The sequence below is a fragment of the Platichthys flesus genome, chromosome 5, assembly GCF_949316205.1.
Source record: "Platichthys flesus chromosome 5, fPlaFle2.1, whole genome shotgun sequence".
Taxonomy (NCBI): domain Eukaryota; kingdom Metazoa; phylum Chordata; class Actinopteri; order Pleuronectiformes; family Pleuronectidae; genus Platichthys; species Platichthys flesus.
Genome location: NC_084949.1, coordinates 18,301,669 through 18,315,479, shown reverse-complemented (window position 1 = coordinate 18,315,479; position 13,811 = coordinate 18,301,669).

The following is a 13,811-nucleotide window of genomic DNA, read 5'->3' as shown; positions in this document are numbered from 1 at the left end:
GGAAATGAAATATTTCACATTTTGTTCTTTACTTAATTAAATTAAGTTAACAAGTTTCCTGTTGTTATTTATTCACTAAACTAAAGAAATTACATCTGTCTCACCAATATTACCCATAATGCCTTTAATTAGACTATCATCAAAACCTTAATTTCTTATAATTGTGGACAGACCTGCATGTAAACTGTAACCTGACATGATGGTGGAGGCCTGAACCGGAGAGGCAGTGATTCAACGGGATGAAGTGATGTGTGAACACAACGCCAAGTAAACAGCAGAGTCCAGGAAAACCAGGAACATAGTGGAGATCAACTGTTCCCAGCCTGCTCCAGTCTGTGAGCAGGTAACTGGACGGCTACAACAGGGCTGCCATGAGAGAGTGTTATTTCCCCTCAGTGTAAAACCCCTCAGGGTGTGGAGCTCTGGATGTGTGGAGTATTGAGTGTTGTGAACCTTTCAGGTCACAGAGTGCAGGACACAGTTAAACACTGAAGTTATAGTCGACATGCAGCCGATACATTTTAACAGCTGTGTCTTTCAGTTGATACTACATGTGACCTTTCTCAGTGAAAACACAGAACCCCACAAACGCTTGTGTTTTACACCAATAACAGAAATAAGAAATAATGTGGAGATGGTAGCAGTGTTTAAAATCAACAGGGACTGAAGCTGTGTAACTTCACCAAACTGTTCAAAGTCTGCAGGACTCCGGCTCTTTGGTACAAACTTTAGATTGTACGTGAAGATGGAAGACACGGGTCCACTTCCTTCCACTAACCAGAGATGAGTCTGCACCGTAGGGAACAAGGGAAGGAGCTTAGGTATCCAGGTCCCACCGATACACGCGATCAACCAATCACAAGTCAGTCTTAGCTATCAGCATAGCATCGAATAACTAATTAAAACCAAATCAGCACTTGAGCAAACATCGGTTTGATGAGAACTACTTAATATGACAGAAACCATCTTTTAGAAAAATGGATTTTACATATTTAGACTTTTTAGTTTGCTCCATGTCCCATTCTCTAACATGGAGGAGACAAAGATAATGACCTACACTGTGGCCAGCCACCAGGGGGGGATCAAGAGGTTTCACTTTTGAGGAGCAGTCATGTCGTCCATCTTTATTTACAGTCTCATTAATCTCTGAGCTCAAGTTTGGCCAAACTCCCTCAGACAGTAACCAAGTGAGTTTGTCACATAATTCTTGTTAATATGAACATGACATATAATAAATAATAATCAAACAGTGAAAGCTGTTCCAAGAAATATTGTATGGCGAAGCTACAGTTTAGTTCACTATGTAAACCTGTGGCTTGTCAGTACAAATCCTCTATTTCCTCCTATTATTATAAAACACATCTGTCAAAAGCTTTTGTGAACTCCAAAAAACGAACCTGTTGCAGCTTTTGAAAAGAAAAAAATGTCACAGCTTTTCTTGGTAAATCATTGGCTTTGACAACGTTGTATTATGGTATTTTTGGGTTGTTAAATTTGACAAATCAATTTATCCAGTCACAAATGGAAATGGAATGACTACTATTCCATGAACAGCTCAGTACAGTACACACAGTGAGTGTAGGGAAATAAAGGTGCAGATAAAGGTACAGTTGGTTCCGCTCAGACAGAATCTTTTTAAATGAACGCAGGAGGAACCGAAGAGTGTAATGAAGCGTAGACACTGGACATCTCTACTGCCTCTTCTTATCTGCTCCACAGCAGTCAACCAAGGCAGATTATTCTGTGTACACATTGTTAGCAATTACTTTTTTAATCTGCATTAGCGAATTAACATAATGGCTGTCAGTGGAACAGAAAGCTTATTTGTTTAGAGGCTCAGAAGGTCCTTCTTTTGTTGAAGTTGCCAAGCTGCATTTTGCTTTTGTTGGTCTAAGACATGAAAGAGGCCAAAGTTTCCCTTCGGGTGGCGATGTTGAGCAGAGGTTTCTGGCCTTGTAATAGCGTTAATGCAAATACTAAAATGCTAGAAACACATTTTAATCGTATCCTGAACATTTTCAAATGAAAGACAGTTTTTTACTTGAGCGTGAAGGAAGTTTGGTTTTAAGCTGCTCTACGTGAAGTTTACCTCAAACTTTTTCTTTTTCTTATCCATCAGGACCAAACGAAAACCACAGAAACCAGATTAATTTTTGAGAAACACATTTAACTGTGAATTAACATATTGATCGGCCACTTCCTTAATAAATAACTGTCTAGACGTGTCCCACAGTAGGTGAGACTACACCTTGTCAATCAAATGAAATAAAAGCTAAATGTCTGACTTCACACATCGACTGTGCTTTTAGTAAATATTTTTGTGCAGAAAAATCCAATTCAAGAAATATATTGAGTTCAAAAATACTCGAAATACTGAAGGACGTTGTTCCAGCTTCACAAAGAAAGCCTCAACCAGCGTCACCACAGGACGAGCAGACAACCCTCCTCCAAACAGGCAGATTCAGAAAGGACACTAAGCTGTTGAGTTTGAAGTCGATCTGCTGTTGAGCACTCAGTTTATTCCAAAACAAACATTTTCTTTTTCGAGATTTTACCTTTTCTTTCAAGTGCACACAAGTGGAGCAGAATTCCCCACTTTCCTCACAACCTTCCTCGCCACCAGCAAAGCAGCAGTGTTCAATTTCCATGTCCTCTTCTTGGCCAGAGCAGCCGCAGCCCATGAGCTCACAATTTATTCTCTCACACCAGTTAGCGTTATTAATCAAACTGTGAGACCCACGGACCTCCAGCAGAGGCCTCATTACCAAGAGAGGGAAGATCAGCCAAGGCAATCGCCCGAGTCGAAGAAACAAGAACATTTCCCGGAGCAGACGGGGCTCCTAATGAACTCAACAGGGTGTCCTGCGTGTGCCCTTGCACACACAGCAACACCTTATGACTAATGTATGTGAGGATGAACAGTGCCAAAGTGCCCGGTGTGTAAATCAGTCTTTTAATTAAACTGTTGCTAATGAAACAGACAAGATAATTCTTATGTTAAGCACTTGTTTTATTTCAAATCTAAAAAGAGGTTAGGTGCATACTTTGAATCATTAACTGCCATTGAAATGTAACAACAACAACCTGCCAATGTTATGTTTCTGCACCAACAACAAAAGTTGTGCGACCTGGAAGCTGCATGGTTCCAGGTGAGAGTTGTTGCCGGTGTTTGTAACTTGCTGCTCGGCCCTTCAGTGTGCTTTTAGCCTGAAAGTTCCGGAGCTCATCGTCAGATTGTTTTATTGATACCATTGATCCCATCTGATGTGGCAGAACATCGGTCCGGCACCGTTTCCATTAAAGCGCCGGAGAGCAGCGGCAAGGACGAGAAATAAAACCGAGGGGCTTGACAGTAGCAATTTGCATGAGACAGTATTGTTTTAATAGAACCACCGACTTGAGATTGCTTTGGGAATTGAGGGCGAGAGCGAGGACAGAGGAGCGGATGTACTGGGATCTGAGGACACAGGCCCATTCTTTTCTTCCAGTCAGCTGTGGAGTTGCTGCGTCCTCAGAAAGAGGAGAGGGTTTTATTTGTCTGGCTTATGATGATAGAAAGACATAAGACAATGTCTCACACAGAGAGTGAGCTGCTGCCGCCGCCGCTGCTGCCTTTTCATTATCGATGTTTTGATGAGCTCATTCATATTATTGGCGTCTGCTTAGTGATGAGCAAATAGAGTCGCTTTGTTTTGAGTTTTTCTAAAACAATTAACTGAAGTTTTTTGTGTAATGTCCACGGGTTTCTAAGATGTAACCAATGCTTTATTGAGACGGATGTTTTATCGATCTGTTGTGAAACATTAGTTGTACTTTAAGGAACAGTGTGAAAGTTTCAGAAACAAACTAATTTGCCTCCATGCAGAGATTTGATGAGACGTTCAATACCACTGTCACAGCTGCAGTGTTTAAGGCCACAGCTAGTGACTGGTTAGCTTAGCTTAGCACTGGAAAACATCCCAGTGCTGCCTGAAGGGGAATTGATCTTCTTACCATAACTCTGAACTACGCCAACTGTTAGAAAGCAAATATTCAAACTGCCTATTTTTTGTATGCTATTGAAATGGATTTCGTAGTTTCTCAACAAATAGCAACATTAGTAATTCAAAGTTTGATTACTAATGTTACTGAAGGGGTTGAAACTCTGGTGAGCAGGAGTTCTTTCTCATTAACTTAGACTTTCATTTTGTGATATTTGTGATATTATTTTCATAATGTTACGATTTTATTCTCAAAATCCTATTATTATTATTTTTTCCTCAATATTGCCCCAATACCCTGTCTTAAGATACAGCTTATAACCCATTTGTAAGGAGTGTTTATAAGATGTATCTATTGCTTTACAGCAGAGAACAGCTGTGGGTTGATAAAAAGGAGGGTTTGAGTGTTTGTGTGTGTGTGTGTGTGTGTGTGTGTGTGTGTGTGTGTGTGTCTGTCTCGGTTGGTGGCCGTATAATGGCTGTAGTGACGAGCTCACACGCTGCGTTATCGTGTCCGACCCGTCGCTGCTGTGGCTCCTCATCAGGATTCCTCCCAGTGGGAAAGGCAGAGAGTGTGGGCTAATCCTAAGGAGAGATGGCTTTTGATATGCAGGGGTCTCCTCTGCGTTATGAACACGGCTGGCCTCTGGTTGTCAGCCTCAAATGGTGTTTGCAAAAATAGGAACAGGAAGAAATGACAAGAATATAAAGTAGTGTCAGGCCCTGACGAGACCATTTCAATGCATCATGCTGGCCTCAGCATGATTTCACAACAACGTGCCCTCAACATCACCCGTTTCTGTCACCTTTATTTATGACCACGTTTATGAATTTCTTTCCTCTGTAAAAAGCTGAGAGCTAACCCTAACCCGCTAAAAGCTGTGGTCACAGAAGAAGGAACAATGGATATAAGTTCCTGCGACGCCATAATATTTATTTAAATTTCTTATTTTGAACCTGTTGGTTTGTTTGTCTGCAGCTGGAGAATTCTTTCCCCGTCATGATGAGCAGCTCGGGGCGATTGCCTGTGAATGTGAGACGTCGTGGAACACGAGGCAAACACATAAATTGCAATAATCCATCAATTATATAAGAGATAAACAAAAGAGCCTGAACCTCAGAAGGATCCGTAGAACTTCTGGTGAAACGCCTATTGACCGTGTCGAGGCTTCATTGATCCCCTCGTTGCCGTTTTGCCCACGTTCAATCAGCCGCTGTCCTCTTCAGAGCCCTTGAAGGTCTTCGTGAACACAGTCCCGCTGATGATAAAGATATTCTAACTTCTATTTCACCAGAAGAATGACTGAAGTGGATGATAACTGGCGAGAGCTGCCTCGAGCCGGGGACTGTCTGCTGATTGATGGATCGATCGCAGTCATGGAGTTCCTCTCGAGCTCGGGGGTGGGTTTACCCGTGCTCTTAATAAGTGGTGGATTGTAGAACATTGCATTTCGGCTTCCTGGCAGCTCGGAGTCTCATCAGAGAACCGGTGATCTCCTCCTGCAGCTCCATCCTCACCGCTGCCTATCCATCATACCCAGAGTAAACACAACACACCCAGTCATTTGAGACCTAACACGATTGTAGCTGTTTTCTATGTTGTGGGTTTATTACATTTAGGTTCAGTGTGGGTACCGAAGGGGGGGGGATAGCTCCTGTGTAACAACACTTCAGAGAAAAGACAGAGGGACAGTCTCCGGTGATTTAAAAGTCACAGGTGTCACGCCGGGAAAAGAAGAAAACTGGAGCATTTTCATTGGTCTTGGATCCTTTAGGGAGACTTCTAGCAGCCCAGAGTACTCGTTGAGTCGACCTGAGCAATAACAGCCACATAAGCCTGGACTCATGTAATCTGCTCACGAGTGTTGTGGTCTCCGGGTAAAGAAAAAAGCCAGTCTGTTGCTCCTACACTTCAAGACAGTAGATGAAACAGACATTTCCCACTCATAAACATTCTCACTGCATATATTTCCCCCATTGTGCTGTAATGAAGGCTTCATTACAAACTAGACACAGAGGGCAACAGCAGCTAAAACCCCCAGATCTCAGATTCACTGTGTTTGAAACTCTAGTGGATGCATCAACAACCATGCCAACTTAAAAATGCATGGACGTAATAACAATATCACAAACATGACTTCTAGTGACCTGCACCTGCTATCTACTCCATCCCATCTCTCTTCTACCTAACGATTCCAGAGATCTCTGTCCGTCTGTCTGTCTGTAGATGGAGGGAACATCTCAAGCACTGTTCATCTTATCGGCTTCACAATTTCCGTGTGTATTGATTTGGGCCCAAGGACGTGTGGTGTCGATTTTGATGCAATGTGGCCACAGGACATAAATAAAGGGACGACCAGCAGCTGGGGTTTATCGACTTTCCATCATAACAACAGCACGTTACGGCAACAACAACTGATTCTCCGGTTCAGGGCTCTGGTCTTTACTCACTGCGGCTCAATCACTGCAGGTCACTTTTACAGTTTCGGAAAGAAAAGCTGAAACCAGCATAACCACAGGCCAAACCGAACAACCCAGTCTGAACGGACATGTTTAGAACAGGCGATTGACTAGCACGCTGTAATACCGACATGCTCAACATAATATTAATGATAAAAGGTATTATTATATTACTATCGTACTTTAATCCGTTTGGTTTGACTCTTCACATCCCGGGATACAAATATACTCATAACAACAGCTAAGGCTCCTCTTTTATTTTTTGTCTGTTCTGTTATCAACCACTGTGAACAATAAGAAGCTCAGCCGTCTCTCATCAAACATGTGTGCTCGAGTCGGAGCCGTTGTGTTGACGCTGATCGCCTCCACATGATCAAACGCTCCCGCAGATTCCTCCTCAGACACTATTTGTCTTGCAGGAACACAGTAGCTGCAGCCTGGATGAGTCTCACCCAGTGAAATAGAGTGAATGTTATTTTTTTTTCTTCTCTGCAAACACAAATATATAAATAAAAAAAAGTTGTGCAGTCAAAAGTAATTCATTGCAGTAACATATCAGACTCCTTCATATCTGAACGGAGTGGCGGCGCTGCCTCTCTGTGTTTATCACCGGCAGTTAAGAGGGAAAGTACAAGTTCCGGTTTGACTAAGATGCACCATCATGTTTCAGGACGGAGCGCCGCCTCATGAATATCTCACGCTCACCATCAATCAGCCAGCTAGTTGTCGTCGGATTTACATTCGGCGCTGTTGTGGAGCTATAAGGCTGTAAGTGGTTGTGCTGGCGTCACAGATGAATAATCTATGTGTCCACTAAATTCTTCTTTCATCCAGCTGGGAAATAAATACCAAACCAGCAGTGCTCAGTGAGGTGTGCAACTCATATCCCAGGGCTCTTTGCTTTTATCTGTGGGTGCAAATATTTGTCTCATGAATTTCTCTGCCGACTGTTCCCAAAGATATCGTATCCCCAAGATAGAGCACAGGTTCTCCTCGACATTTATTTAATTCTTTATTATCTGCTCAGCCTCTCCTTAAGGCGTGAGCTCAGGGAGTATTGCATTCATTCGTTTGCTGCTGGAATATGTACACAGGGCCCCTGTGCTTCCTCCCGGGGTGGAGTGAGCCTGTCTGCGAGGTGGTGGGCTGGTTGAACCCCTGAATGTATCACTGGGCTGAGATTAATTAGTGCCGCAGGTCTGACTTAAAGGTCGCAGCCCGGGGATCAGTCGATAGGGCCACAGCCGCCTCGGGACAACTTGGAGCAAATTAAATGAAAATGTAAAGATTGAGGTGAATAGTGTGAAGCAGCCCCCTGTGCCTGCAGTGTGTTATAAGGTTATATACTGTCTGGACAGGTGAGTCTTTCCTCTGTCAATTTATATCACATAAATAGGAAGTCCATTCATGCCAGAATGAGTCACCATTGGCTACATGAAGAAAAATTAGTACAATAAATAGATTTAGCTGCGACACGTTCAAGTCTTATCTAACCTTAATATTCATATAGGACTGACTCACTTACCACTTTATCGATCATCACATTTTGACACGTCAAATACATTTTCCTCAAATTTCCATTTTCTCTCAGTTTAGTTAGTTCTCATCACACTAATGTTTCTTCAATTTTTTTTCGGATAAGTTTTGTTGTATTTAGCTATTCGATTATATAAAATCACACATACATATAAAGTTAAACAACATGATTGACTGCTGACACTTGGACATGATTGGTCGAGCCAATGTGTTGACTTCAATGACGTCAAAAGTGCGAGACGGCTTCACCCGTATGGAGGAAGTGAAGTGTTGTGCATCTTAACAAAGAGTCCACTGCTGGTTCCACTGCTGGTTCCACTGCTGGTTCCACTGCTGGTTCCACTGCTGGTTCCACTGCTGGTTCCACTGCAGCAGAGGTAAGCTTGTGTGGTTGAAACACAGTCTGCACACAGCCACACACTCCTGAGAAGAACTCTGATGACCCAAATTGAACGATTATCTGTGTAGTTGGTGTCTTTAAGACCCTTTTAAAAGGGCTTCTTGTTTAAAATGAAAACATAGAATTAGCAATGAGGGTAACCAACTGAAAAGGAGAAGCCTGCTCTGTCTGTCTCTCTCTTTAATCAAGGGATGTTTTATCGACTGGCGGAGCAACCGTTTCCAAGAGGGTTGGGTCTTTGTGAATAATTGAATTTGATATTTGACTACTAGGTCCAGAGAAAGTCCCCAAAAGTCCAGACCCGATTCTGCAGAGGTCCTCCAGAGGACAAGTCTGAACACGGCTTATCTCTTAATTTTGATTCAGTTACGGTTCGGTTTATTTTTCTATACTTGGCAAAAATTAGCTGCTTGAGATAAATTACTTTCATTATCTTTTCTCTCTACTTCTGTACAACTGAGGGACCAAACAACAACGTCTGCTCAGCCCATCATCTGGCACTTATTATATCATAATGACGTCTGAGGAACTGTTTAGTTGCTCCCAAGTCCCACAGTGGATTATTATCTCTGAACCTCTTAACACTGACATCAAACGACGACTTCAGTCCCCCTGGTATACGTCTCTAGGTCTGCCCGCCTTTTATTTTCTGTGTGTTTTCTCACTTTTTCCTGAGCGACGACAAAACTCCTCTCCTGTGTAACAACAGTGTGACTCGCCAGGTGTTGAATTCCCCCCTCCCCCTTCTCCCCCTTGTGAAATGTTGCGATAAACAGAACAAAACCAAACACAAGCGTTGTTTTCTGGCGTCTTTTACTAAATGGCCTAATTAGGATGGCTGGCTAACACGCTCATACTGTGTTTTAATTTGCTCCTCGCGGTGCGGAGATCCTGTTTCACGTCACAGTTGGTGACTGCCAATGTGTGGGAACCGACTAAATTGCTGACATCAGATCGGGACATTAATAAGGATTTCTCTTCTGTTACCAAGAGCGTAGGCATCTAAATAATAGCATTCAAATTGTACATACTGCGTCCTGCACAGCACGCTGCTGGAGACTGAGTCAATTTGAAGGCAATAACACTGTGTGCGAACAGCAGTATGGTAACTACCACCATTGTATAAACGGTTGTGCAATGCAGAACTTAACCCAGTGCTAATATTTGGTCCTGTCACCTTTCTATGCTATGTTGACATGTAGTCTTTTAGATGAGCCAGCAGCATTCCTGGTTTCATCTTATTCCCACTGAGGAGAGTAGAAAGACAAGAGGAGGACTGCTGCAAAGAGCATAGTGAATGTCTCATCCTGAATAATTGACAGCCTGCCCTGGTAGTTACTTCACACATACAAGGAGGCAGCAAAGAAGCATTAGCTGACAGCAAAATGTAACAATGAAGACGTATTTTGTGTTGACGTTCTCCAAAATTACAGATTTGGGGAGCGGGGGAGTGCAATGGAGAGGTTCTGGGTGTGTGGGTGTACGAGCAATAAGCATGAATTTTGCATGAGCGAGTGTCTGAGCTGAAGGAGAAATCTGGCTCCCTGAAAGTGAAAGAAAGGCACTGCTAGTCTCGAAGACATCTTGTCGTCTTGTTCAGATTAAAGGATGAGAGCTTCCTGGCACGAGTTTACACATTAAAGTTATTCATCAATTATGGAATGTTGTTACGAGCGCCGTCCTTTAAAGATTCCGAAACCTCTGATATCAAAATCCTTTTTTTTTCTGTAGTTGTACAGATGTTTACGAGGCTAATTGCCAAACCTGATTGAGCAGATTACCTGTTCTGAGCAGCAGCCCGGGGGGGAATGAGAAGTGATGCAGGAGAGAGTGTAAGTGTCACTTCATACAGACTTCATCATCCCGCTAATGAGCCATTAAAAAGGAGCTATTATCCCTGTTTCCATAACTGCGCACTGTCATGTTCAAAAATATAAAAAAAATAAAACATACATCAGAGCTGAAGGCAGGAATGTGATGCAATTGCTTTTTATTCCAGTAAAATTAAAAGAAATTAGTGTGATTACGACTGCAGTCATTTTGTTTATATTAATTCATGTTAGAAAAATGAATAATACTCTGCAAATCGTTGTCCTGGGTGTCGAGTTATTAGCGGGTTCACGCTCTTCAAATGCATTAACGGTGAAGCCGGTGTGCTCTGTGGTGTCTTCAGTGCCTTTGGAAATGCCGCTTGTGTACAAAACACGCGTGTCTCAGAGAGCGCTGTGAAAGGCTGACGTCCACATTCTCTCTCTGCGAGGCGGCTCCTTGTTCTAAATTTAGCTTCGCGGCAGTTCAGTCGGGAAGGAAACTGGAAAAACACTGTCTGAAGTTGCTTTAATTGGATGTAAGAACTCACGGGGATAATTCAGTGACCCAGTAAAGTTGGGGAAAGTCATGAGAGACAGAAGAAGGGTCAAAATATGAGATAGCCTGACTTACAGTCCCTGGTGTGGGCAAAGCTCCGGACACGCCGAGAGAATACCACGGCTCCCAGGGCTCAACTTGCTATGCAGCTCCTCCTTTAGACCCTCCATGCCTGATACATGCCATCATATTTTAAGATTTACTGTTGTGAATGTTAAGCCTGTCAGCCCAAGTCAAGGAAAATCTGATGATACAGTTAAGGCTATTATTTTTCTCTTTAGAGTGCTATACCCCAGAACCACAGAAGATATTAGACAAGTGTCTTGACAGGCTGAGTAGTAAGCTGATCATCAAGTCTCAAATTCATGGAATAACCTATTAATGAGACAAAGTAGCGTGTGTATGGCAGCTGCCCTTCTTTCCAGCTTAGGTTTGTTGTTGAGTGTTTTTTTTTTTTGGGGGGGGGGGGGATTTAAATATGGATATATGGCTCCAGCATATCAATATTTGTATCTCTTGAGTTAGAACCACAATTTATTGCCATATCCACACTTCGTAGAATCCCTGGTGCTGAGACAAAAACACAGAGTTTTGTTTTAATATGTGAAAATATCCAGAAATAAACGTGTCACAAGTGACACATCACAGAGAGCACTTGTTTTCTGCCGGGCAAGTTGGAGCCACCGAATACCTGCCAGACATTAAACTGTCCACCTGAACACACTGGAGCATACTGTCTGTATCGCTGTAACATGACAGCTCGTACATGGTGTGGCGGCTGCAGAGGAGTCCCTGCGTGTCCTTTTACCTGTCCTGTGCATTTAGACATGGCGAGTAATCACTTCAAGTGCCTTCAAGCGTGTCGGAAATACGATTAAAAACTCCTGGTAACATTCAGCGTGTACTTTATATTGATTTTCCATCCCTTGCTTATGCACACAGCACAGACGCCGCAGGTTCTATTTGAGTCTTTCAGGCGAAGCAGCCCTTTACATGACCCTTTTTCATAAGAATGCATTCATTATTATTATGTTGAGCTCATAGTGATACTTTCAGCTATAGGTCACGCTTGATTGGCTGAGGTAGTTAAGTTAAGCAGGGAAACTTGGCAGATTATTTATGACTCTCTCTGTGATCATACATGCTGACACGGGGGTTATCCAAGGGTAAGTTTGACATGGAGCTTTAAATGACATCTGCAGAAATGCATTTTTCTTCTGTTTCTGTTTTGCAGTTAGCAGGGCACGTCCTCTTTTTTTCCTTTCCTTTTGCAAATATGCCATAATAAAAAGCGTTCTTTCTTCTTTCTTCTCCCTTCGGCTGGAACATAAGGGTGAGAGCGAGAAATGCTTACTCTTAAATCATTGAGCACGTTTTGTGGATCAATGATCCCTCAACTTTGGAGGAACGACGCCCCTTGGATTGATGTTTCCCAAAGCAACACTGAGTAAATATATCTGCATTCATTGAGCTGGCCGGCTCAATCAAACTGCTTTGGCTGCAGCACTACAAGACACCCTGCACCCGGAGGGACATACTGGCAGACTGTGGAAGGCGTCTTGCTGACTGCTCGAGTGCCTTTATCTGCGCCTCTCCTAATGGCATAGTGCTTGCACAGACTTTTATGTTAAAAGAGAGATAATGTTCAAAGTGATTTTTTCCCCTCATGACTGAATTAGTGATAATTACGCCACAGAAGTGAATGTTTTGAAACTCGTCCTGACTCTTCGGTTATTCCACCAGGTTTGCAGTGACGAAAAACACTGAGTGTAGCTGCTCAGTGTGATCTGGGTCATAAGCAACTTGTTCATGGTCCTTTGTTGATGCTACTGATTGGTACAAATATGAAGATGACAACAGTTCCTTTACAGATATGATATGTAACAATTCATTGTGGTTGGTTTTTAATCACGTCATATCAGCTCTGCCTCTGGCTTTACCCGTCTTTGCAATAACTTTGGGGGCAAATGACATTTGAAGAAGGAAAACGCTGCTATCCAGTCGGATGTGTTTTCCTTCCACTGTTTGTATTGGTCACTCGTAATTGATTCCCATTCAACATGACCTCATCTGTAAACCTGAAATGTGCCAGAGATTCATCAGGAACATTTTCACCAGCAACTCCCATGTTCACAGGCTGCTTCATGAAGTCATCGCGCTTGGTCTTTTCGCTTTTGATTGAGAGACCCCTAGTGGCACATTGTACGTTTAGAGGTTTCACAGAAAGTAACTGCAAGTTGCTCATCACTTACTTTTGATCTTCCTGGGCCTTCGTCCATATTTGCTATAACTTCTGCGGCAAACAATGTATGATGTTGTAAAAAACACACTGCTATCCAGTTAGCTAGTTGGTTGTTATTCCTTCCACTGTCTGTATTGGTCACTGGTAATGGATCACAATTATTCATTGCTTTTTGAATAAAACATTTCCTCATCCAGACAACAACTCCCATGATCCCACACTGCTTCACGATGTCATCAAGGTATTTCTGTTACTACATTGATTGAGAGACCCTAGTGGCCTAAATTGTATATTGTACATTAAAATGTTTCAAGTCTGATGCCGTTTGATGATAATGAATCAATGTGTCGCCATTTTTTCGGAGGTTTTGAAGAGTCTCCTGCGCTGCACCTGTTGAGCTCCCTCAGATTAGGTGACCTCTAAACGTGTACCACACATCCTCTGCTGTCATCTGACAAGTAATCAACGAGTCCTTGTGAGGACAAATACAATCCCAGCAGAGCATTATAACACAAACATGCTTTCACTTGTTTAATGGCTCGGCCTGTCATCTGCCAAAAGAACGTTGATACCATCTGTTTTAAATTAGGCCAGAAAGGAGGTGTGTGACAATGTTGGTTAAATCAATCAGACTGGAGATGGAGGCAATCTCATTCTGGGTATGGTGAATCCAGGAATCGAGCAGATGTTTCCATATGTGCTCAGAAGTAAATTAATGAGTATAAGCTCTGTTGTCTTTTTATATGTTTCACTTAAATGTCTTCTCAATGAAAAGCTCTATTTTGTAAACACTGCACATCAGTTAATTCTGTGCGTGTGTGTGTAC